This window comes from Ambystoma mexicanum, chromosome 11 (assembly GCF_040938575.1).
Source record: "Ambystoma mexicanum isolate Mex_15411 chromosome 11, UKY_AmexF1_1, whole genome shotgun sequence".
NCBI classification, from domain to species: Eukaryota; Metazoa; Chordata; class Amphibia; order Caudata; family Ambystomatidae; genus Ambystoma; species Ambystoma mexicanum.
The window spans coordinates 1,108,886,915-1,108,914,367 of NC_090934.1; the positions used below are offsets into that span (position 1 = coordinate 1,108,886,915).

At 43.7% G+C, this 27,453-nt stretch overlaps 1 protein-coding gene across 2 annotated transcripts in view; it reads right to left on the reverse strand.

Annotated features, from left to right (window-relative positions):
• Positions 1-27,453, reverse strand: part of ACSBG1 (acyl-CoA synthetase bubblegum family member 1) — a 1,203,629-nt gene that overhangs the window by 512,077 nt on the left and 664,099 nt on the right. The window lies entirely within an intron of this gene.

A 27,453-nucleotide genomic window follows, 5' to 3' on the forward strand; every position in this document is an offset into this window, starting at 1 on the left:
TAAAGTCAAAGTGGATCACTTCAAAGGGGACAGAGGGTGGCCCAAAACTTCCCCTTGGAGTTACTGTCCCCTTTCCCACATTGTGTTGTAGGCAAATCATGCAATCCTAGACGTAGCGCTGGGCAATTTTCGAAATGTTGACATTCACCCAAACTTTCACTAACATTTTTGTCTTCTTCTGGGCACATACATGCGTAGGACCATGGGCCATGATGACCATCATCATTATATACGCGTCAGGGAGTAGCCATTTCCCTTCCGCCATATCCACCCAACACCCATTATCATCAAGTTTCCCCAAGCCTTCAGCCCACCTTTTGAATTTTTCTAACGTGGCATCAGCTTGGATATCCTGTACAGACCCAACACCCTCATCCATTGCATAAGCATGTACAGTCTCCCTTGAAACGTACATCTCCGTAAGGAGATCGGTAGCAGTTTGTTTAGCTATCTGATCAGCGAAAGCATTCCCTTTCCCTATATCATCTGTAACCTTTTGATGTGCTGCACATTTCATAACTGCTAACTGAGTAGGGAGCGCAAGCACTGAGAGTAGTTGTACTATTAGGGAGCCATGTTGGATTTTGGTGCCATGTGAAGTTAGGAACCCTCTCTCTGACCAAAACCTCCCAAAGTTGTGAACCACCCCAAAGGCATACTGACTATCAGTATATATATTTACTGCAAGCCCTTCGGAAAGTTCACAAGCTCGGGTCAATGCTATAATCTCTGCGGCCTGCGCAGAATTATGCATGATTCTCTTAGTTTCCACAACCGTGCTTAATGTAGTGATTGCATAAGCAGATGTGGATGTACCATCCGGAAGTTTGAAGCAGGAGCCATCAGAGAACAGCTCTGCTTGCGGATTATCCAAAGGAGTGTCTTTCAAATCAATTCTACCCTGTCTCCTGTTCGGTAGTATACAGACAGTCATGTGACTCTTCATCGCCGCAAGTAGTATCTTGCGGGAAAGGTAGGAGTTCAGCCAGATTAAGAACACAACACCTCCTAATTTGAATGTGAGGAGCAAACAAGATCAATTCATATCTTGTCAACCGTGCAGAAGTGAGGTGTCGCGTTTGGGTTCGGTTCAGTAAAACATCTACAGAGTGAGGTACCATCAGGGTTATATCATGGCCTAGGACCGTTCCCTCACTCGGTTTTACAGACGCAGCAGCAGCAGCGACAGCTCGCAAACATCTTGGCAAAGCGCATGCCACAGGATCAAGGGCGGAAGAAAAGTAACCGCACTGCCTTTTCTTCCCTCCATGTTCCTGCGTTAATACAGCCAAAGCACATCCATCACATTCATGAACAGACAACACAAAGGCCTTTTCATAGTTTGGTGTGCCTAAAACTGGTGCAGAGCATAATGCAGTCTTAAGCAAGTCAAACGATTGCTGGTGTTCCGCGTTCCATGGCAATGGCGAAGAAATGCCCTTCTTTGTCAAAGCCAACATCGGTTTGATCACTAGTGAAAAATTTGGGAAACACAACCTACAGTAAGAAGCCATACCTATCAAGGCTCTAACTTCCTTCTGTGTATTTGGGACAGACATGCCAGAAATGTGTTTTATTCTTTCAGGTGTCAATCTTCTTCCCTCCTTTGACAGGAGATAGCCTAAATAGGCGACCTGCTGGCAACAATATTGACATTTTTTAAGCGAAGCTTTGTGACCATGTTTAGCTAGATGGATAAGCAACAACACAGTGCCCTCCTAACAGGCGCTCTCAGAGTCAGCAGCTAAAAGCAAATCATCAACGTACTGAAGCAATGTACAGGTAGAGGGCAATTCAAGGGTATCAAGTTGTTCTTTCAAAGCCCTACTATAAATGCTAGGACTCTCTGTGTACCCTTGAGGTGCACAAGTAAATGTGAACGAGCGTCCCCCTAAGGTGAACGCGAACAAATATCTACTATCCTTGTGTATAGGAATACTAAAGAAAGCATTCTTTAGATCCACCACACTAAAGTAAGTAGCTGTAGCTGGAATCATGGTTAGGATTGTCGTTACATGAGGCACAATTGGAAATTGTGGAACGACGACTTTATTAATGGCACGTAAATCAATTAAGAAACGGAATGGAATTGCATTATCGCCTTTCTTGTACATGGGTAAAATCGGACTATTACACAAACTTCCTGAAATTTCTTCAATCACCCGCGATGCCCAAAATCGGAAACAATGCATTTCAAAGCTCGCTCGCCCTCAACTGAAATCTTATACTGGGGAATGCGTGGCATCTCAATTCCATGTTTCAAAACTATCTTAACAGGTTCAATCTGTAAAACACCAACATCATTGTCATCAACAGCCCACAGGCTCTCTGGTACATTAATGAATTCTGGCGGCAAAGGTCTAGTCAAGAATTGCGAGTCAGAAAATTGTTGTGGTGAAATCGTCAAGCGCACTCCATCAGAAGAACAATAAATCACTGCATTTAATTCTTTTAACAGATTCAACCCCAGCAAGTTTTCTCCACAAATCAAAGTCAAATGAAATGGACAGTGGTCCATAAAAGGACCCAAAGAAATAAGTACCGGCAAAGAAACTGGACAAACAACTGGTGTGCCAGAAAACCCCACAGAAACATTGGTTTGCCCTGACAGTGGAATGTTTGGAACTTGTGAATGATCAATGGAACACTTCTGTGCTCCAGTGTCTATCAAAAACTGATGTTTCCTATTTCCCACCATCATTTCAACCTAGGGCCCTTTCTGATTGACGGGAATAGGTGCAGGTTCCAAACCCTGCTTCGGGCAATCCTAACGAAACAGAATGTCATCAAAAGGAAGCTCTTCAGATAAATATGCAGCGGAAGGATGATCAAATATGTTCCTGGTGTCCACACTCGAAATATGATTATCCTGCGAGAAAGGTTGCTGAGGATCCTGTGTAAACTGACCTTTACCAGGGCCCCCTACACCCGGGCAACCTCTGGAACGTGTACCCATATTTTCGAATGTATTATTTGACCTTTGTTGAAGGACAGGGCATTGTGCTCGCAAATGACCCTCTTGACGACAATAAGCGCACTGGTTAATGTTCACAGGACCCAAGGGCACATTCCCTTGCGGGACGTACTGTCCTCTAATCTGAGAACTACCCCCTCTGGGGCCTCTAACAATTTGCTGCAATAGCACTTTAGTTTTCAAATCTACTTTCCGTTTTTTAACCCTATCTTTTTCGTTATTGACACGGTTCTCGTAGTACTGAGCCATGTGCAGTACTTCTGATTGCGATTTCGCCTGCCAAGCGCTCTCAGAAGACATCATTTGTGACTGGATGTTAGGCAGCAATCCACGCACAAATTTGGCCACAAACAACCTTTTCCCAGACTCTGTGCCTTGGTCTTGTCCACTGAAATCCGAGAATACCTGTTCAAACCGATTAAAGAACTTGGTAGCGCCCTCAGACTTTCCTTGGACACAGGCCGTAAGTTTGTCCCATATAATTCTTTTCTCTGGAATTATGGTTTTCTATTTAGCAATGATCCTATCAGGCAAAGTTAATATCACCTGAGGCGGTCTTTCCCCAGCTGGCCTTTCTCCATCGAGTCTAGTTATATTCACCCATGTATCTCCCAACCCTGGCACGTCGTCTATAGTTCTAACGTGTTTCCACAAATCTACGGGCAGGAGTACATGGAATAACAAATCAATATCGCCTAAGGTGAATACTGAGGATTGCAAGACGGACTCTATTTCTTTATAGAATCCTTTCGGATTTTTCCTAATATGAGGAATGGATTGCCTAATAGTATTCACTTCCTGTCTCGAGAACGGGACGTGAACGAACTGCGATATATAATGTGCAGGAATGTTCACAGCGACTATATTTTGTGAAACATCGGCCACAACCTCAACCTTCGGGACAAATGTTGGAGGAACCTCTCTCATGGGCAACTGAGAAGTAGGTGACTCCGAACGCTTACTAAGCAACATAGCTAAATCGAGCGCTAAAGCAGTCGAAGAAGTGTCAAGTGAAAAAGCTCTCTTGTAAATATTCAATAACTCTGTGGGACAACCAATCTTTCTTTTTACACAATCATCCTGTAGGTACTCTATCATTACCTATATCACTTTCCTCTGTATTTCTGGCATATACTGACTATACGTGTCAACTGGAGTTATCAACATATCCGAAATCCATCTAAGTGCATCCTTTGTACAAATTTGTGCTTCCTCAGATATCGATTTACGACAAGGACGGAACTGTTTCTGTACATACATACTTTCCTCCTCGTCTTCCTCATTCTGCAACTTTTTTAACTCCTTTCTATACCCAAATAACCTCTCGACATGCTCATTTACTTTCTCCACAGTGTCTCTAGAACACGCTAAAGTATTAAGATCCCTTAACCCTTGCTGGAGATCTGTATTATTTAATTTTCCCCACATTATACATAACTGAATCCCTAAACTTTCAATAAAAACATTTTTCTCAGAAAAAGTATCCATATTACAAAGTGTGGCAAAAACATTAGCTTGATCATCCCTCTCCATACAATTCTTAGCCCATGCAATTAACTCATGTTTCTTCTCCAGTGGTACAGTATTGCGAGTGACATCCTTTGACCCTGCACCTCGATCGATTACAAGCGGCTCAGGACCACTTGGAAGAGAGGGAGCAGGCAAATTCAATGGAGGTACTGTAACTGGTGTGATAAGAAGAGGTGGAGGAGCCGGAGGAAGGGGAACATTAGGAGGAGTAGGAACAACAGGAACAACAGCAGGTAGAGCAGGAATAACAAGAGGAAGAGGCAAAGCAGCAGGACGAGGAACATACAGAGGTGGCGCAGAGGCACCAGGCCTTCGTTCATTTAACAATTTATCTATAAATTCATCGGAAGCATGGAGGTCTTTGGACGGATATATTTTTTGAATTCCAAGTGAGAAAGCCCTATCCATTTTCCTAGTCGATTCAGAATGTTTATCTTGGTCATACAATAATGCTTTTTCGGCATTCGTCTCATGACGGCGCGCATGCTTTTCTCTACTTTTAAGTTGTTGCAACGCTTCTTTTTTCCAATTCTGCAAAACATCAAATGCTGCAGGTCTAGCCTTTTTCTTTAATAGAATTGACTCTAAATACTCAATACGAGGGATTTCGAAACTACCATTGATTGGCCACTGAAGTTCGGAGGCATGTCTGGTTTGTCTGTGCCAAATGTCATTAAATACTATACTTCCAATGCCATTCTTACAGTACATAGTACATGCGGCGACCCCTCCTGTGGTGCCGGACGGCTAAATTCCAAAGATTGTCTATCGCTGGGGAACAGTGCCCTGAAGCAGGTAGACAATTTCCCAGGCATATCAAATTATTGGTGTTACCTGGTCAATAATTGTGTCTGCAGATAAAACGCGCCAAATTCAAATTTTCAGGGTTGAATTAAGAGTCGGGTCACGACTCACCTGAACAAACCTAAGGAGGTCCGATCGGATTTCAAAGAATCTTACCTAACTAATCTTACCTCGTGTATGGTGATTTCGGCAAATCTGCCCACCTCGATAAGTGGACCCTCGTCAAGATGCCATCTCAGACCACAAGCTAATCGTCCAGGGATCGGGTCGTGCAGCGCTGCTGAGGTGTCGCGTCTCGTTTAGTGGGGCCCCTTTTTGTCACACCGTCCGATCCCGGTCCGATAGCGTGTGTCAACCTTCAACAATTCGGCATCAACCTTGAGGGACCCTATTTGGGCGCCAACTGTGAAAACAGAATCAAAATATTGAGGCTGAATACCCCAAAAGGAAATACACCGAACACGGTTTACAAAGGAACATACAAAGTACTTTATTTTATACTGAATCCAGTTACAAAAACAGAGCAAAATCAGCTAGCTATCGGCCCTCAGTACAACACAACGAACTCCAGCGTGGTTCAGTTTGTTCAGTGAGAGACGCTGTACATTAGAATGCATTGGCTTTTTATACACTTTGTGAGCACGATGTCCAGCCCCACTTCGGGTTAATATTCCGTTTAATACATCACCGATCTAGGGTTCATGCCAAGTCTCGAACAACCGCATATAACTGGTTTGCTTTTAATACATGTATCAACAAGCCTATACAGCAACTGTGTAATCTGGGATATTCCATGTTAGTCTTTTAAACATTAATACAATGTGGTTAAACAAGTGTTCTATGTTCAGTATTTGAATACATTGTTTTTATAGTATACTCATGGATTAGCTTCTTTACACGAGTAATCCCTTCCACACAAGTCAACAAAGGACAAGGTCTCAGTTCGCGACCTCAACAAGTGGCCTGCAGGCAAGTTACATATTAGCTATGTACAGAGGTCAAGACGACAATGTTGTATTTTGGAATGACATCGTCCACCATTTTAACTCACAGGGTGACTTTTACAAAGCGAATCCTAAAATGGCGGATTGGCCTAAAATGGAGGCTTACATTGATTTTAAGGTCAGGACCTTGCAACACGGATTCTTTCGCAAGCGACTTTCGAGCAGCTTGGCATAGGCCAATATACATATATTTATTGCAATAGGAGGCACAATATCATTTCTCTTTTGACACCATCTGTGACTTCAGTGTGCACGAGGTCAGGGAGGGGATCGATCTCCTCCTCAGTCTCTCCATCAGTCACTAATGCCGTGACCAAGTCATCCCTGGCTATAATGGGGTTTTAGCCGGTTGACGTGGAAGACCCTGAACATCTGTTTAGGTCTTTGCACGTCAATGAGGTAATTCACCTCACTGATTCTTTCCAGCGCACGTTAAGGCCCAGTCTACTTGTCCTGAAAGGCCTGGGTTTGACAGGCTCCATAATGCACACCCACTGGCCTGTGGAATAAACTGTCAATGTGGCCTTATAGCCCTGTTAGTCAGTCAACATACTTTTATTCGACATAAAAAATCTTCAAGTCAATACATAAAAACATTAATCCAAAGCACTATAAAATACATCAAATAAAATCATCATGGTCGACAAAAGTGTTTTAGGCAATTCAGTTTTGGCAGCAATATGAAACATGTATATTAAACAGCTTTACAATGCATGCCAGGGAGGAGAGCCTTGCTGGCAGCCTCTACGCTTTCCAATCGTTTCAGTTTTTTTTATGGGTGCCATCTGATTAGCTTCCTCTTTAACAGCCAGGATCTCTGAGTGTATCTAGCCACTGCGACAACTACAACTTGCTGAGTACTTTATCTTAGGAATCTCATTGCTGATGTGGTATCTCTCATCCCAGATTTTTTCAACACACGTTATAAATACATTTTCCTCAGGTGTTTCGTTTTCTCACATAACAACATAAAGTGTGTCATTGTTTCTACTTCCCCCTGCACAATGGGCCTCATTCCGAGATTGGAGGTAGCCATGGCGCTAATAGCACCATGGCTGCCTCCAATAACGGTAAAGTCCGCCCTCATTCAATGGGGTCCCCATTGAAAATACCATTCCCCATAGGGCTTAATGGGATTGGGGAAGGTGCAAATAATGGTACCGCAATTTGGGGTACCGTTATTTGCTCCCTGGACCCTTTCCGGCTCCCGCTAAGGCCGCCTGGTAAAACCAGGCGGTCTTAGCAGGATCTGCAACGGGACCTCGGAATAGGGTGCAAAGGGATTACCGGCACTGGTGTCCTTACCGGTGCCCGTAATCCCTTTGCGCTAGCCTTGGTTGGAGGCCCAATGTCACGAAACCTGCCACTTGGAGGGCCCCCAGCCTCACTTGCACATAGAGAGATTTCTCATAGGGCAGAGAGATGTAATCTTGGTAGGGTTTCCTACCGGGGCTCAAAAGCTCGAGGTATGCCAGGCCCAGTCTTAGCTTACTCGCACTAGCCACCAATCGATCCCTTGCTTTTTCAATTGTGCACAACCTTTGCTCCTTTCTAATGCCAAGCTACTGGTTTTGGGGATTCTGCCATAGGTTAGCACCATCTAATTCCCGGAGTGTCTTCCTTAAATGGCAAACCCACTCTAGGGGTTTCACTCCCTCCAGGGATATTACATGGCTCAGTGCTTCTCTATAGTTCACTAGACCCTCTTGATTCCAGCGTTTCAGCCAGAAAAGAACCAGGCCTAGTGATGCAAGGGAAGCCACTCGGGTTACCTGTAGCTCCAGAAGCAACAAAGCAGTGGAGGTGCTTTTGGGTAGAAGGACACGTTTTTTCAGGAATTTAGCCTCATTAGAGAACAGTTTTTCCAAAATTCCATGCCTCCACAATTCGGCCCCGTATAGGTTGGCAGAGACTGCCGGTTTCCCATATAGATCTAGCGCTGGCGAGATTGCACCATGACCCATGCCTGGCGTGGATTGCAACTGTAGACCCCCCCCAAACTTATCGAAGGTGGTTGCAGAGCAATTTACTTGGAACCAGATCCCCAAATAGTCAAAAAATGTTACTTGCTCTATTTGGTTTCCATTTACTCGCAGTTTTAGAGATGTTTGCAAACCTGGGCCTAAACACCATTGATTTCGTCTTGTCAGTGTTCAGGTGCAACTTCAGATCCTCGCGCTTTTGCACAAATAGTGCCAATGACTCTGTTAGCCCTTGCGGGGTTGTAGCCAAAATCACAGCATCATCAGCATAGAATAGCGCAGGTATTTTCTCCTTATCTAGTTTGCGACAATCCTGGCATTCTGTGAGCAGATTGTCTTTAATTTCCTGAATATATAAATTGAATAGGATGAGTGCCGTAGGGCAACCCTGTTGCACCCCCCTAGTGACATCAAAATCCTCGGTCAGTTCCCCTCCTAACCCATAATGCACTGTGGCTTTGTTATCTGTATAGAGAAGCCTAATGAATCTGATCAGGTGGACCGGGGTTTTGTGTAGGGAAAGTATCCTCCAGAGTTTTCCTCTAGAAATGGAGTCAAAAGCTGTCCTCATATTGAGGAACACAGCATACAATTTCATGTGCTTCAGCAACATATATTTCTGAATGAGCATATACAATAGGAGACAGTGCTCAATTGTTCCCCTATTTTTTGGGAATCCTGACTGCAGATCACTTATTACCTTATTATTGTCGGCCCAGAGTTGCAGTTTCATTAGAATAATTTTCCCAAACAATTTACCTGCGCTGTCCAGAATATTGGATGATAGTTGGCTGGGTTTTCCCTCACACCTTTTTTGTAGATGAGAATTATAATGGCCCTGCGCCATGACTCTGGGATCACACCCTCCTTGATAATTACGTTAAATGTCTTGCACAGGACAGGGACCAAATGGCTACTTCGTCCTTAAATAAATCCACTGGAATAAGGTCTGGGCCAGCTGCTTTGCCCCCTTTTTGGGTGGTGATTGCATGGACTACATCCTCTAATGACACCCTCCCTACACCATCACTCGGGTTATCAGATTTCTTGGGCAGTGCCTATGGTGGGTCAATGTGCACCTTTCCACCATATAGGGTCTCAAAGTGAGATTGCCATTTCTCAGCCCCTATACAAGAACTGAGTGTCTGTTCTGCTCTCAGGTTTTTTGTCTGTCACTAACTGCCAAAATAGCACATTATTTTTATGTTGGAGTGCCGTGGACATTAACCCCCACTTTTCCTGTACAGAGTCATTCTTTTGTATGGCAATCAGCTTGTTATACTCTAGTCGGGCCTGTCGCAATTTATTTTTATCTACTGCCCCCTTTGTGTTTATGGAACCCAGGATTACTTTTTTGGCCATCTGGTACTCTCCATCATACCACTCGATTTTTTGCCGTATTTTCTTTCTGACAGACCTCTTATGCTCAGAGATATGGGGTAGTAGGTTGATTTTCATATTTTCAAATACCTCTAGTACCGAAAGGTCATCTATAACAGGGTCACAGATGGATTCTATATTAGGGATGATTGATCTGTAAAGAGTTTGTTTTCCATTCTGTGACAAACGTTTTGACCACTTCACTGATTTTCAGGCGTGGCCTTCCATCCGTAGTGGGTGTGCATGTCTTGGTCCTGCGGGGATTACTACCTTTTTTACCCTACTGCCAATTTGAACACACAGAGGAAGATGGCCGCTCTCTATTCTTTGATGGATTTCAAAATCCATGACCTTACCCCAGGCACCCCAGAATATAGTCAATGAACAATGAGCCATTATGGCCCTTATATGTTTTTTTGCTGTCTGATCTTTAAAGAAACGTCCATCGCAGGCTTTCAAATTTAGACTGTTTAGGAGGCAGGTTGTTTCCGCAGCTACGCGATGTAGCCTTGCTAGCGCCGGAGCTATTGTGCCCGGGATATGCCAGGCAAGATCATGGTGTTCCCAAAGATCATTCAGCAGCCCCACTGGTTCGATCTGGAGGTTTACATTTCCAGCCACTAGGGTCATACCCCCCTGGTATTCATCCTTGGTGTTGGATCGAGTCACCAGGCCAGTTTTAAGGGATGGCCTGTTGTAGATATTAAATTTATCTAGTGGTTCCTTATCCCCAGTAAGAATAGATAATCATTGCAAGTCTGCAAAAGTAGTGAGTTTTATTTCAGTCCTCCAGCCCAAACCCACATCTATCCAGATTAACAATCCACCACTCAGTCTTCCCTTTTTCCCTTTTATGGCTGGCTCAAAAAATGTTTGGTACCCTTGAAGATGTTTCGGGACAGAACACCAAGTTTCCTGAAGTATAATTACTTTAAAACCTTGCACATAGGTTACTCAGTCCTCGTCGTCCATTAATCTATTTAGTCCTGAGGTATTCCAAGACACCAGCAAGAATCCCCTCCCACCCGAGGTAGCGTCCCCTTCCAACTCCCAGTCAATCTACATCATCTGTGTTACCTCTTTGGCCATGTTGATATGGTCTTGGAGCCATATCCCTCCTCAGGGGGCCAGTTGGAACGTGTAGTGTTTCCCAGTTACTACTCACATCACTAGTACTGTTGCTGTTGAGTGTAGCACCGTTCCCCAATGTTTCAAAATATTCTGGGGCTTTTAGTGCGACTGAAGACATTCCTACTGACAGAAACCTGCGGTCTATACATAGTAGGCCCTTTACGAGGGACCAGGAATGGAGAAAAATCAGAATATAGTCTATATTAGAGTTTGGCTGCCTGCCTCTTTGGCAATAGTCCAGATCGTCTCTGATGACTATGCGACAACATTTTACATGTCGTAACCAATTGATACATTTATTCTTAAGACTCTCCTGGTCCTCATACAGGCCCTGGCCTTTTTGTGGGACGTTCATCAACAATATTGAGGGGCGGGGGTCGCTCCTTAGTAATGTATTAGTGCCTTTCCTTTTTAGCTCATTAAGCACATTTTTTTCCAGAGCTATAGTATTCGGGCCTGTCAATGGAGGTGTCCTAACAGAGGACGAGCCTTCCAGGGCCCAGTTTTTGTTCCTGGGGAAGCTTGTTGGATTATCATTCCGCCCCCTCCATGGATTCCGAACACTTTTTCCCGTATTAGACATACCACGTGGGGCAGTGTCAGTGCCAGTGCCTCATCAGCTCCTGACTGGCCTTTGCCATTTTAGGCCAAGGCCAAGTACATTGTCCACTACATCTCGCATAGGGGATGAGGGGTTGCCCTCCCATCCCTCGTACAGGGTGTCGAAACAGAAGCTCAAAGGGTGTAAACCCTACTCCATTCTGTGGTACCTCCCTGTAGGCGAACAGTCGGCATGGCAGGAGAATGTCCAATTTTCTTCTCAGGTGCTCCTCCAAGCCACCTATAATGCCTTTCAGGTTCTTGTTAAACCTCTCACCAATCCAGTTGGTTTGCGGATGTAAGGATGTAGAGAACCAGTAGGTGACTCCACACTCTTCCTAAATAGCCTTCATATACACTGATATGAAGTTTGATCCCCGGTCAGAAACAACTTCCCTGGTGAATACAACATGGGAGAACATCTCAATCAGAGACTTTGCAGCTACAGCTCTTTGATGCTCCTCAGAGGGACAGCCTCAGGGTACCTTATGGCGTGGTCCACCACCAGCAAGATATATCTGTTCCCCGAGTTGGTTTGAGGATCCAAAGGACCCACAATAGCCATGGCTATTCTCTCGAAAGGCTGAACAACCATGGGTAGTGGAAATAAGGGGGGCCTTTGTGGCACCACCTGACTTGCCAGAAGCTTGACAAGTCAGGCAGAACTGGACAAATTCCTTACATTTATGCCAAACTACGGTCATAAAAGTGTACATACAATCGGCCCGATGTCTTAGTCACTCCCAAGTGACCTACTAAAGCAATTTGGTGAGCAAAATCCAAAGGAGCTTTCTGTGACATTTGGGAATCACCAACCTCCTGGTGCCCTCACCCTCATAGTCTTTTGGCTCAGTGTACAGGAGTCCATTCTCCCAGTACACTTTGAACAACAGTTGAGGGGCCTCGCCATTAGCCTGCTCCTCCACCTGCTTCTGTAGGCCCGCCAGAGTGGGACACTCTTTCTTGGCTTTAAAGATGTCAGTCTGATCGGGGTCCCCAGCTGATGCAAACTCATCCAGCTTGGGAAACCCCTTCAGGTCTATACTCACCTGGTCCTCCACCTCAGGTTCCTGAACTGCACCAGGCCTCTCAGAAGTCACTGAGTCCTATGCTACCAAAGTAGGGTCCTCAGTGGCTACTGGTCCCACTCTCACAAGTAGGCGACTCAGCAGTCGGCAGAACTGAACCAGGGGCTACTGGCCACGTCGGTCCCTCCAGCAAGCCCCCCCAGAGGTGGATCTGTTGGCCTCCTTCTTTTCTTCGAGTGCCAGCTTGCACAACTCTATAGTGACCATTTCCCACTGTTTTTGTTCCGTTAGCGCTAGTCGCCTCTCCTCCAGCAGGAGCTTTCTAGCCGCTACCTCGTTAACAGCCAGAACAATTACAGGGCCTCTTAAAGACCTTGCCAAGGCATGGGACCTGCAGGTTGCCAAACTAGTCCCTGAACTCACTGACACTTTCGAAACCATGCTTGCCCCCGAGAGGGATGGTTTGCGGGAAACACTGCTCATGCTGTCTTCCTCATCATCTTCCACTACCCCTTCCGGAAGGTTTTCTTAATTTGGGTACACAGGGCCTAGCCAATCCCCTGGGGTCTTCTCCCCAACTGCCCTTGCTTCTACCCAAACTTGAAGACTGGCCAGCAACTCAGGTTTATTAAATTTTGTGTTGTGGGGAAGTCCCCTCTCTCTCTTGATCTAGGATGTGAAGGACATTGTTACTCATGCCTTTCACTGTCTCTTTGTCAAGATCCATGATTACTACAAACATCTAACAGTGTCTAAACGTTGCCTGTAACAGCACTTTTATTGTTGGGTGACTAAGGTGTGCGCAAGCCTCCATCTAGATCAGACCATCTGCCACCAACGTGACAAATTAACTTCCGGGGCACCAATGGTCCAGCGATGAATATCGGTTTCTAAACTATCAATCAGCCCCACACCTCTCTTATACCAGAAGGGATCCAAACAGATTGAAAACACATGTGTAGAGGAGCAGCTGAATGCCTCTACAGGAAGTCCTGCCCCATCCTTCCTATATGGTGGAAGCACGAAATTGTGACACGTACGACACCAGTCACGGTGCCTATTCCACAGAGAGCCTTTGAGAAAAGGTATCAATTGCGAAGACCCTATATGATGTATCCCCGTAGAGATGACAATCTCTTGGAGGAGTTCCCTGAAGGAATATGAAGATGAGAGAAAGAGAAGTTGGTGAAGTCACAAGGGATGAGGGTGGCACGCTGAGAAGAGCGGCTGAAGAAAAGGATGTATGGACCTTATAGAATCTGATGACGAAATAAATAAAGAATCGAGTAAACTTTCATATGCAGAATGAAGATTGCACGTGTGAAGACCACTACAGAAAATGCAAGCCGTTTTATAACTGTACAGATGCAGCAATGCAAGTAGACTAAATAATCTTAAAGGCTAGCTATACGTAGTGAATAGAATGCAGGTGATGCCGCCATTATATAGAAGCTGGACATCAGTGTCACGTATTTAGTAAGCTCAGACCCATGGAGAAATAAGGGTCAGAAAGCTGTGTCACAGCAACATGAAGCTAAGAGCATGAAAAGGCCTGGAAGAGGTGTCTGGCCTGGTGTCAAAGGATGGAGCGGCTAAGAACTGGTTTTCTATCCATAAAGAACAGTGAATTTGAGACGCTGAATCAGCCCTTGTTAAGGTGCAAAGAAAGAACACCATGAGTGCCAAGTTTATTAATTCTAGACAATAAATGCTGCAAAACAGGCCGAAATACGGTCTACTGTCACGTGAGTCAAGGATGGAAATTGGAGTTGGGCATGCAGACCAGAACTGTGGTAAGAGTGTGCCTATACTCCCTTATTTTCACAGGAGCAAGGATGCTTTGCGAGGCTGAGTTCAAAGAAAATCTGAATGGCAGAAGGCTTGAGCAATGAGAAATGTTGTGCTAATTGGGTGGGGAGACACGGTCAAGTCCACCCACTGACACCTGGGGTATGAGCTTACGTGCTGCTTGTGAGCTGAATGTTCCAGAAGGGCATGAGCGTGCCTATCAATTGTAGAAGGCCATATAACAAAGGGTTTTATAGTTTGACAGCCAATGATATACCGTGTACTTAATAACAGTTGAAGATAACTTGCACCATGGGTGGGCATAAGTTGTCCACCTGACTGCAGAGACCCAATCACAACCTATCCCCATATAGAAAGTATACTTAGATGTTCCCCTTGAGCCAACGACAACCCCCCATAGGTTTTTCTTGTTTGCCACATAGTATTTAACATTTATAGAGCGCTCACACAGCCCGCAGGCATTGAGGCGCTGTTACAGGAATTGTTTGTTCTTCTTAGTTGCGTAATTGTGTTTTTTTTTTTTTGTCTTAGTTACGTATTTATAACGCGCTTAAACACCCAGAGGTTTCTTTGCGCGGACCCGGGGATCGAACCTGTTGTTGCTTCGTGTCGTCTTGCTTCCAAGACGCACACGCTGCCGCTGAGCTATCCTCCCGTATGACATCATGTATGACAAATCTTTAGTATATAAATGTGTTTTTTATGTGAAAAGATTGAGTGCTCGAGCAAACCTCTGTCATTGTCCACTGTAACTCCCTGTTTTAGACAATTGACAATAAAACAGTTGGATGCGATTTTTGCCAACTTCCTGTTTCAGTCTTATTATTTGGTGTAAGAGTTATTCTGCATCCCATCCATGCATGACTTGTTACTGATTTAAGGACCCCCCTGGGTTCACATGGTGGTAATGTTGGATGGTTGAAAAAGACCCATCAACCTGTTGACTCCAATGTTTCGGACGGTTGGACATCCTCCCCCATCTAGGCAGAAGATCGCGGGTTTCCTGTGGAGAGTGGCTGGATAGAAATCCTACAAGAAAATAGAGATGGTGGGTAGGGTCCCTCTTTGACAAAATCCCTACCTGGCTTCCACAGGCGCTTTGTGGACGGAAGGCGAAAGTGGTCGATAAGAGGAAGATACGATACAGAAGGCCTCGAGCTAAATGAGCAAATGGTGAGTAGACTGAGGGGAATGGCAAACTAAGGGGATGGGGTTGTGGTAAAGTAACAAAAGTAACGGGAGATTTTTGTGAAGAGAGAGAGATATAGTGCCCAATGAGTCTGACTCAAGGGAGTTTCAGAAGAGGTTGTCTCACACTCCATTCAGAGTAAACTAGGCTATGTGCAAGACAGGTCTGCATAAGGTGACAATCTAAACTCTGTGATCAGAGTATTAATTAGGGGGAGGAGAATAAGGGTGATCACCAAGGTTTTTATGTGAAGAGTCGACTAGTCTGTCTGTTTATGTATTTGTATTGAATTAAGGTGTTGAGGAGCGACACGAACAGCTGTGTAAGAATTGAGACAAAGTTATACTATCTATCTAAGATAGTGGTCGGTACCAATCGGAAGATAGAAAGAGGTTTTGGGTGGCGATTTGTTGGAACGCGCTCATATTTGTTGTTTTTGGTAAAGGTATTTTTTTTTAAATCTGGTAAGTATTGACAGTCAATTGAGACTCATCACAATGCAAGATATCATTCCTCTGATGCATTTATGTAAGACATTGCCAAAGCACATGCCCAAGCTCAAACGGTATAGTGCGGAATGGGTGAAAGGTACAGCAGATAAGATGTTCATGCCATAGCCACAATGGGAATCATTGTCAAAAGAGGTATTGCAAGACATGACCACATACTTGCATGCTGCATACACGGGAAAGAAGATAGAGAAGAGGTTAGCTATTTTAGAGCTTTAGAAAATGAACCAGGAAGAGAGTAAAGATCCGCCACCCGAAGAGTGGATGCTTAATCAGTGTAAGGAGGAAGGTGTTGAGCCCTCAGCTCCCCTTACCTCACCGGAAGTAAAAGACTGTCACAGGTTTTATTACACGGCACACTCCAGCCAGGGACTCCTTCCCCGACAATGATTGTGGCATACAATAAAGCGCTTTTTAATAAACCACAGGTTCTTTTGAGTAGGCCTCAAACCCGTCTCTACCCAACCTTCACAAACACCCCATCTCACAATGGACTAGGAACCAGGCCCGTGTGTATCAATAAGATATTTATTAATTTATGATTTAATGGAAAAGGCAAAAATATTCAAAATACAACAGCCACAAATATGTGGCAACACAAAGGCAATGATTTCTACAGAACAATTGGTTCAGATATCCTAGCACAGTTACCCGGATCTTTAATGGCAAAACAAGAAAAAGAAACAGTCTTCAATCCAGTGATAGCATATAGGTTTAGCACTCCCCACTGCAACCCTCACCCCCAAACATCAGCTAACTTAATACATTGGAATGGAAGGCACTGGCAAGGAGTAAGGATAGAGAGAGAAAAATCAGATTTGAAATAAAGCCCACCACCCCAAACGGGAAGTCAAAAATGAAAAACAGCAGAATCAGATTTTGCTTATTACTCACACAGCTACTCACAACTGCTAGGGGACAGAATAAAAGGAAATTCATGTTGCTACACTTGAGAAGATAGGGAAGCTTAGATACTACTAATCAGTACACAGAACAACATGGAAATGAAGTAGGGAAATTGATTTTCGGGAGAAAGCAAATGCAAAAGGAAAAAATACAAACGGAAAATGGAAATTCGTTTTACACCGGATTTGCAATGACAGGTAGCTAATGAAAGGGGTTAGCTTTCAAAATCGGAAGTCGGTTTTCAAGGACAAGGACAGAGGCACATAACAGATAGGATTCTAGACAAAAGCGGTTGCTCTCAATGGGACTACTGTTTGGGGTTTTCACAGGACAATTGCAAGTTAGGAGTCCATAGGGTAATGCACACAATACACGGGCAAATTCTGTTTTCAGTTACAGAGAGACTAATTCTGTTGAGGCTATGCTTTAATGACTATAGTTATTAAAGAAAGACACTAGGCACAAGGAGGTTCATTTGGAATTTTAACCAACTCGTACTGTGAATTTCAATGGGGAATCAATTTTCTTCAAAATAATGCTAAGGATCAATACAGACAACTAGAGATTCATCAAAGGAATACGCAAACATACACAGGCTAAGACAGATTCTACTACGGGAAGGTGAATGAATTATACTGGCAATTTGGGACTTTCAATGGGATTTTCAATGGGGGCATCTGCTACTTACAAAGTAAGCCTTGGTTTGGGATTCTGGAAAGCCAGCTGAATCTCGGGACTCTCTGGACATCTAAGCAAAGGGTCTGGTCTCTGCACTCTCTTGGATGGGATCAGCTGACTCCTCTCGTCCTCCTTCTGCTGTCTCCCCGGATTCTTGTGTGTGTGTGTGTAGGTCTTTTGTCTAGTACAGTCCCCCCTTATATAGCCCAAATTACATCATTAATTTTACAATCTAGGGGAAGTGCTCTAGAATTGCTCCTACCCTGGGATAGGACAGCCTACCATTCCTCTCTCCGCCCCTGGCCTTATTGGTTCAAGAGGAGAGAACATCTTCTGTCTGTTTGTCATTTATTATAGTTCTTTGTTCTCCTGTCAACATTTTAGCAAAACTGAGTTAGGTATCATAACTCCAAACTTATACTAGTCACCGCCATAAGAAATAGGTAGCGGTTTCAGGGGGTCATAGGGAATTAGGCAAGCCGATCGGCAACTCCGTGCGAGGTAGCATGGCCCCTTGGCACCTTTTTGTCCTTTTCATGAAATGCATAACAGTTATAGCTCTGCAAATGATTAAGCATGTTCATACTCTCATTCTCCATCTTTCCACCAATTGTTATATTTGTCCCATTTGTAAATCAGCCAGAAATGAGTCTTTACTGGCCATTTCAGTCCACAAAGTCCTAGGATCATGCACTTAGTCTCTTCAGAACCCCCTGGAAAACACATGGAAAAATAGCATAAAACAAAATGGGCCTCATTCCGAGTACGGCGCTAACCAATGGCGCTATTAACGCCTTGGTTGACGCCGTACCCGGACCGGCAGCGCCTTGGTGGATGGCGGAATTACCGCCCCATTCCAAGGGTGGCGGGGCGGTAATTCCCCAATCCCCATTTACCCTTCCCCATTCCCATTTTTGCCCCATAGGGCATAATGGGAGTGGGGAAGGCGTTAATTACGCCACCGTAAATTACGGTGGCGTAATTAACATCAAGGTCCCTTAGCGCCATGGTTTTTAACACCTGCTAAAAGCAGGTGTTAAAACCTCCATGGCGCAAAGGGAACTCGGAGTATGGCGGTAAGGGATTACCGCCACCGCTCTCGTTAGCGGTGGCCGCTATCCCTTACCGCCATACTCGGAATGAGGCCCAATGATTTCTTATTCTGAGTGCTGGGAAAAATGCTCAAAATGAATCAATCCTTTAATGTCAATTTGGAGGATCAGTCACATATGGGAGGGCAGTGCTTCATCCCCCACAGCCAACTGTCTCCCCATGGCTCAGCATTCAACAAAAGACTTTTATTACACCCTATGAAGTTTGTCAGTTTGTCCTTGGTAGTGGGTGCAGAAGGAACTCACACTTCTTGGTCAAGCTTTGGCCACACTTGCTTTCTTTGTCCTACCTGCTATGACTGCCTTCCAGTCTGGCAGAGCAGAGAATTATAATGCCCTCAGCCACATCACATGTCATTGCGGAATGGTTCACTTATAGGTGCGACTTCCAGTGGGAGGCAAGGCTTTCAATTGGTAAGTTTACTGCCTGAACCAAATAACATGTTTTATCTGGTCCTCTGAGACTCTTCCAAGGTGTTTGAAGTCTTGAGGGGACAAACATAATGTACATTGCTTAGCCAACCTCCCACCCACAACATATTTCACTGACATTTTTGTGCAAGCAAAGCTATCCTTTCACGGTGGCTTTTGAAGTCATTTTTCTTATTTTCTTTCACACGTGTGCAAGCCGTATTTTTCATCTAATGTTGAAATGCAATTGTGTAGGTCAGGCCATACTTTTAATTTGTCCTTTTGAGTGGGTTTGCATTTGCTGCGGGTCCATTGACATGGAATAAAAAAGGAAAAGCCAAGCTGTTTTTTTTTTCATTTGCAGTGTTTTAGAGCACTGCGGTTCACATGAAAGGGAAAACAAAAGTTGTGTCGGGTTGCAATGTAGAAATCCTTGCCCCTAATGTGAATTAACAGTAAGACAAGGCGATTTCTCTTTTATACAGTGCATAACATTTTGGCATTCAGATGGAATAAATCAAATGCAGGGCATAACTTCTTATTAGTCAGATGAAAGAAAAGCAAATGCAGAGCCGTTCTTGGTAAAGGGTTCAAATGCTTGCCACACATGTGCCAGGGAACCAAAGCACAGCTGCTTTTGGTGGCAATGTTTAATGCAGTTTTTAGGTGAAGGGGAAATGCACCCCGCAAGGTGATAGTACAGAAGAAATAGGATTTTATCCTTTAAAGGAACTGAAAGCGGCGACAGGGTTTAGTGATCCGATACATGAACCACCCGCTTATAGCAGTGATGATGGTCCAGAAGAGAGTAATGGAAAAGAGGAGATCTTTAAGATCTTGCAGGACAAGAAGGAGAAAATTTAACAATCAAATGTATCGACAGAGATAGAACAAGAGATTAAGAGATGCAAAGGAGAAAAGGAGAAAGCTGACGAGGTAACGTTTATACAGAACAAATAGATGGGAGGACAGATATTACTCAAGCTAAATGGGAAAAGCATTGAGGAAGTAAGGCAAAGAAAAGATCAGGACGAACAGGATAGAAAAGACAGGGAATGAGAAAAAAGATTAATGGAAGACAAACCTAAAGGAAAGAGAAGGCAACAGCCAGAACAGATGTATCAGGAGGAGCAACAAAAGAAAAAAGAAAGGGCAGAGGAACAAATAAAGCTTGACAACAGGCAGAGAGCAATAGAAGAACGGGATAGGCAAGAAAGGAAAAGAAAAGAGGAGAAAGTGCAGAAGTTAAGGGACAAGAGAATACAGAGACGAAGAGAAGAGGAATAAAGGAGAGCAGGAGTAAGGAGAGAAGAGATAAGACAAGAAGAGGAGAGAGTTAGATGGGAAGCAAAGAATAGGAGAGAATTAGATGAAGAATTAGAACAAAAGAGGAGACAATGGGCGCTTGATATTAACTGCATTCAAAAGGAGCTAATAGAGCCAAGTCAGACAATTCGATGGGACAGAGTGGAAGAGTTCCTCCCATTAAAGGGAGCAACGTCAGGGCCATCTAGAGTGGCTTCGAAGAGATCTTTGATATAGGAAGTATTGCAGACAGAATCGATAAGGCCTATCAAGAGTTCAGGGAAGGTAGCAAAACGGGAAGCTGAGGGAAGGGAGATCAATTCCCGATCTTCGAATCATGAAGCAAAGAGGAAAACTCATTCAGCCTCGAGCACAGAGCCCTGTCGCTAAGCAGACTGACTTTAGAAAAGGGTAAAGGGGACGAGAGTCACACTAGTTGGGCACTAGATATGTCAGACGAGGAGAGGGAATCCTTCAGTGGGGTAGAGGGAGGAGGTGAATGTGCCCCACAGGGAAACATGCAGATGGACAAGGAAGTCTGATCTAGAGCAACCTAAGGATAGGACGCCAGATCCCATAGCATATCCAGTGTGTCCCAGAGGACGATCATATAGTGAGAACGGTGAATCACCACCATATGTGAGCAGGTTAAGATCGTTGCCAGGGAGGACGCGGTCAGGAACCTTGTCCCTACCATTGATAGGCAGACAATGGGAATGATTGCGGGTTAGGTTTTACGCAGTTTCCCTTATTGGAAAAATGGGGAGCAAGACCCCAGTATATTCCATGGCCGCAGATGGATAAGGATAGGTTTGACATCGGGTGCAGGAAAATGAATTTATGAATTTGAAAAAATTACTGGAGGAAACATGCTAGCAATATGAGACATTAAGGGTCTCTTAGCAGCCATTATTGGGGAAAGAGCTGATGACATTTGGAAGAGAGCAGGCTATTCAAGTGTGACAGCACAGAACATAGCGCGCAATGTAGTGCTGTTTAATAATTGCAGAGCAGATGTCTGGAGGGCTCTCAGTGTACAGTATTCTGACATGCCAGACATGGGTGCAATTATGGCACTTATGATGAAAGAAGATGAAGACCCTCTTGCTTATATTCAGGATATTCAAGAGTGTTGGACTCTTGAAATGAGGGAACCATGGGAAAAAACGGTGGGATTATTTTACCACATTTTATGTCAGGGATTGCCCGAGCAAGTACAGAGAAAGCAAGTGGGAATGGAAGCAAAGCCATGGGCTGAAATACATTTGACAATAGTGCATCACTGTCAGCTGTTGCAGGAGAAAAATAAGGAGAGCGATGAGGCTAGGAAACTTGAGGAACCTAAATTATTTCAGAAACAATTGTCAAAATATGCCATATAAGGGGCGGAATTGAAAAGCAGAGAAGGCTGGGAGTACAGCAAGCAGCGGGTACATCGAAGGCAAATAATACTCGTTTGATGGACCAGGGAGGCAATAGATTCACGCCACGAGCTAGAGGCATGTACTAAAGAGGAAGGGATGGTTTCCAAAACAATCAAGGTGGGTTTCAGAACGTGCAGAATGAGAATCAGAATGTGCAAGGAGGATTTAACCAAGGTGGATGGGCTCCTCCTGTATGTTGGACTTGTGGGATGACAGGACACATTGCGCATGTATGTGGGAGCCAAGGGAATGTACAGAATGGCTAATTCTCAAGAGGGGGGACAGCGTATCCTCCAGCATATAGCTCACAAGCTAGGGAAGATTTTGCCAGATCAGACAGTATCTCAAACACAGGTGCCGCAAATTCAACAGGCGCAGTAGCCACAGCAAGCGCAAATGAATCCACTGCAAGGGAGTTGCAACACGCCCCCATGCAGACACAGCAGTATGCAAACACAGGACAATTATTGACAACTAGAATGGCAGGTGCCACTGTGGTCGGAGGAAATCCTTTCACAGTTAAAGGGGTATGCATGTATCCACAATGGGACAGCTCGCAGGGCAACTGACCTTACTGATGATGACATGTTTAGAGACGATCCAACAGACAATGAGGTAGTGTTCTTTATGAGCATTACTGGATTACAATAGAGAAAAGGGAGGTCCCACAGCAAATGGCAATAATGCAGCAGCGCCCAACTTTCTTTGACGAAGACTTGGACAATGTAGTCTTGTGGACTACAGGCCCTTATGACGTAGGACTGTTAAAGGGAATAGTCAGTCAAGATAGACTGTCAAGATAGACTGTCAAGATAAAGCTGAAACCAGGAGTGATTTTACCTCAAGCAAGACAGTATCCAATGTCTCAAGAAGCGGATGAGGGTATTTTCAAGACTATCTCAGCACTGATAGAACAAGGTATTCTGGTGCCGTCAGAATCATTGTGTAACACCGCTGTGCATCCTGTGAAAAAATCAAAGGGAGGGTCGTGGAGATTTATACAAGATATGAGACAGATTAACCAGATTACAGAGGCAGAGTTTCCTTTAGTTCATAACCCGGTGATAATACTGTGCAGTATCCTAGTAGGAGCACGATATTTTACAGTGATCGATTTGAAAAATGCCTTTTTCTCAATCCCGTTGCACAAGGACTCACAAGACTTGTCTTAATTTACGTTCTACAAAACTTGTCTGAAACATACTAGGCTGCCCCAAGGGTACTGTAAGTTTCCATCCATCTTTAATAGAGTCCTCCAGATGGAACTAGGCAATACTGATTTGAAAAGTGTGGTAATACAATACGTAGATGACATTTTAATTTGTAGCACTACAGAAGATGAGTGCAGACAGGACTCGATTCAGTTGATGACTATCCTAGCAGACAAGGGATACACGGTGGACAAGGAAAAGTTGCAGTACTATCAAGAAGAGATGTTTTACATAGGACAGTTGATCTCACATGAAGGAAACAAGGTGACACCTGAGAGAGCTGAGGTGATTATGAAAACTGCAAAACTGCACACAGTAAAGCAGATGCAACAGTTTTTGGGGCTAAGTAATTATGTAAGGGCCTGGGTGTTTGATTATAGTTCATACACAAGACATATTTTGCACGCTTTGAAGGCAGCACAGGTGAATAGTGTTAAAATAGAATGGACTGAGGACATGGAGCAAGGGTTTGAAGAGTTGAAGAAAGCAATTTGTACAGCTCCTGTTTTAGGAATTTCCATTTATGCTGAGGAGTTTTTCTTATTTTCACACATGAATGGGACAGTCATGACTGAAGTGCATACACAGATGACCATATTGGGGTACAAGCCTCTAGCGTATTACAGTGGGATTCTAGACCTAGTTATGAAGGGCCACTTTCCTTGCGAACAGTGATTGGCAACCGCCGCGTTCGCAATCGAGAAGTCCAATGAAGAACCTCTCATTAATTTGAATAATCTTGTTCAGCAACAAGACTCCCATGATACTGCTAGATGTGGGATTCTGACAGGGGAGGCAGAAATCACTGTCTGGGTCCAGAATGCCAATATGCTCATCTGTCTTGAATGCATAAAGCATCCTCAGTAGAAAACGTTCTAAGCGCAACAGCTCCCTCTCCACCCTATGACAGTCTGCGAGGAAGCAAGTGAGTAATATGTCTTGGAAAGCACAACCCTATGCCAGCTGGCACAACTGAAGTGGATGTATGACAGCATTGCCAAATCAAACTGGGTGAGATGAACCAGCAAGACAAATGAATCCAGATGACAATTACAACACTCTGACTGCAGAGCTTGACGCAGCAGTGTGGAAGATTCAGTACCTGACAGCAAAGCTGGACAACCAATAACATTGCTTGCCCAGAAATATCATCCATCTGGTCAGGGTACCAGAAAATTAATAGGGATTGGAAATCAAGGGGTTCTTAGTTTCCCTATTAAAAATCGGTTGCATACTGTAAACCCCAAGTTCATCATCATAGAGAGAACCCATAAGGCACCTGACCTAAAACCATTCAATGGCAAACAAGCATGAATAATAATAACTTGCAGACTTTGAAACTTTCAACATAAAGACGATATCATACGTGCACACAGAGTCACTAAAGAAATCAAGATGGGATTCGCCATGGTGAACAATCAATGATTATTCTGCGTAAAGTACAGATTCCAAACAAGTCTTTAAAAAGGCTGAAAGAATTCAACTCCAGTGTTATTTGAAAATGTTAGCAGTGTTTTCCTCCAGCAGAGAGATACATAGCATGGATTTCTTACATCAAATAAGACTGCCAATTTTATCCATGGGCAAAATCTTCCTCCTTGTGATGAACATGTGGACCCTCATTTAAGAACATCTTGTGACCGGTCCACCCCTTCTAATAGCCATAGTTAACACATGTAACCGCAGTACAAAGGCTTGTTCTAGAGACTACCGAAATTTCAGAGGCATGTGACATGGGAAACTAGCTCCACCACCGAACTGTCTGATTAATTGATATGAAGATTTGATCCTGACACAAGATTATGACCTTCTCTTCTCTTCTCTGGCCCATGGGTGGAACACTTTACTGCTGGAGGCAGACTGCAACCCAACCTAGTGCTGAAACACAAAATACTGACCCTTTCCATGGGGCTCTCTTAGCATCTTTTATCACACTTTTCCCTGATGCCACTCTGCAGTGGTCCTTTGTATTTTTGCAAAAAGGATTCCTCTGCTAGTGGGACACTAACCAACTTGAAAATAATGTCTTAGCTATCATATTTTTTCATTCTCTGGCAGTTATGTTTTATTGGTATGTTTTGACTTTCACCAAGGGGTTACGTATATTTGACCCCAAATTAGCATTGTGTTACAAAACTTTGGAGTAATTGAACTATGTCTCCTAGATATTGTACCATAGGGTGAATAGCTGGTATGTTCCATCCTGATACTCTTAATCTTGATCAACTGTTTAATTCAAGGTTAGTATGTTATTTTCCTTTTTGTGCACCTGACACATCAGTTTATCTTTATGACATATTACTTTTGCACTACATATTGATATGTCTCCTTCCCCATGTGGCTGCCCCTTCTTGGGTGGTCTGACAAGAGTTGTAGATGATATAAGTCCAGCTCTGTTTCCCTGTTACATGCATGCATCGGTTAAGCTATGTTTCACTGATGACACATACATTCAATGTTAATGGTATTGGGAGTGCTTTTCAAAGACATTCTTCCTCGCTTTCAAAACACTGTGCACAGATGTAGCTTCCTTGCAGGAAACACAGTATGGTGGTAACCAAGCCAAATGAAAAGACTTTCCATGCAGCCCACTGAGGTCCTCAAGAATGGAAAAGGCTGATAAGACTTGTTTAAGAGCAAACTATGGGGTGCAGGTGTGTCTCTTTTGAATGTTTATGGACTGATCCTACAATCCACATCCTTTTATTTCAACTTCATAGAATATATGTGCCCATATATCCAACACTTTCTTTTGATTGAGGTGATTTTAAGGACATGGTAAGAATTTCCCCTAATTAAAGATTCCCAACTGCTCAGAGAACCTCCACACAAGTTGCACTGGTGCAGGCCAGTCTGCTATATAGGGTACATTTTCTGGCTGAATGGAGAGGACTCTACTTTGTATTTGTTGACACAAAAGATGTACTCACGTTTGGATTCATGATTTTGTGCCACAGATTTTCTATCACAAATACAAACGTGTGAGATTCTACTATCCTGTTAGATAATAATCCCGTAAAGTTGGTGATCAACTTCCCTCATATCCCCAAACAACTCTTAATTCTGGCTATGTTGAAACATGCAGACATATAGAAAAGCTTGGCTAGGGCAATGGACATATTCTGGGAGAATATTTATTCACCAGAGGTTCCTATAGGAGATTTTTGTGATGGGTCGAGGAATGAATACATGATTGGCAAATATGTGTTGACTCCCTCAGGCCGAATGAAAGCTGATAGCTGCAACGACATCAAACCACACTGTCCCCTACTACACTTTATTCTGTAAAGGGACACACCATCAAAGTTTCTTGTTTCTTACTGGAAATGTAGCCACCAAAATAATATTATATCTGAATTTGATAATACAGGCTGGTGACCTCATCAGGGAAAACTTGGCATAATATAATCGTTTGGAAAAACACAAAGAATGATGCCTCACAGAACTGTAATTCAATCGAATAACTTCATATTAAGTGCTCCAGACAGAAATGAAAATAATGTGATGGGTCAGTGTAAAATATTAATTCATAATAAAATCTTTATTTTAGAATATAAATTTGACATTACTAAGGCAAATTGTTAATCCTTCAAAATTTCTCCTAAGCGATTAATGGTTCTTAAAACAATTTTCTAATACATACAAGAAAAATGTTCATGTTGTGTTGTGCAAAGAGTGCGGAGCATACATGTGCAAATATGCATATGGAGAAATAGTTGCAGTTGAAGTCATGCACCCTTCAACAACTTTTATGTCAATATATAACAACTGTGAACTGAGTACACATTCAATTCTTTTACACCACTATGGCAACATTCAAGTATTGATATAAAAGTTATATATTGATATAGGGTGCATGAATTCAACAGCGACTATATCTCCATATGCGTAGTTGAAAAATAATGTGTGCGAGGCCCTTTCACAGTATGCAATGCATTTCACCAAATCAGAAGTACGTCATCAAACAGAGGGGACAGCTTTACTGTTAGACATTCAGGTCCTTTTTAGATTGTATCTGATACATTAAATTACTTAGTGATTTGGGGACTGTCACAAAGCCAAATTTGGATCAACTCAAAATGAGGGATTGTCAGGTTGCTAAGGTAAAACAAAAACCTGTTGATGCAATGCCTATTTTTCTGGGTCTATCCCTGGAATCAATCACAGTCATTTGGCACTACTTGGGTCACGTAGATGGCATTCTGAATTCCAGTGGGTTCCTTCCTATGGCCACAGGATGGGTAGTATTAGTGAGGTAGGACAAGCATTGTGCTTGCAGGACCAAACATTTTTGGAATAGCTTCCACGGTGTTTCCCAGAGGTGAAAAAGGCCAGGAGAGTGTCCATATGCCGAGGTCGGTACTGTGGTGCTAAACTGACCCCTGGGGGGGCCTTGTCCTGTCATCTGGTCCTCTCCTTGCTGTTCCACCAAAGGTTTGTTTCTACTCCCACTCCTTACAAACAAT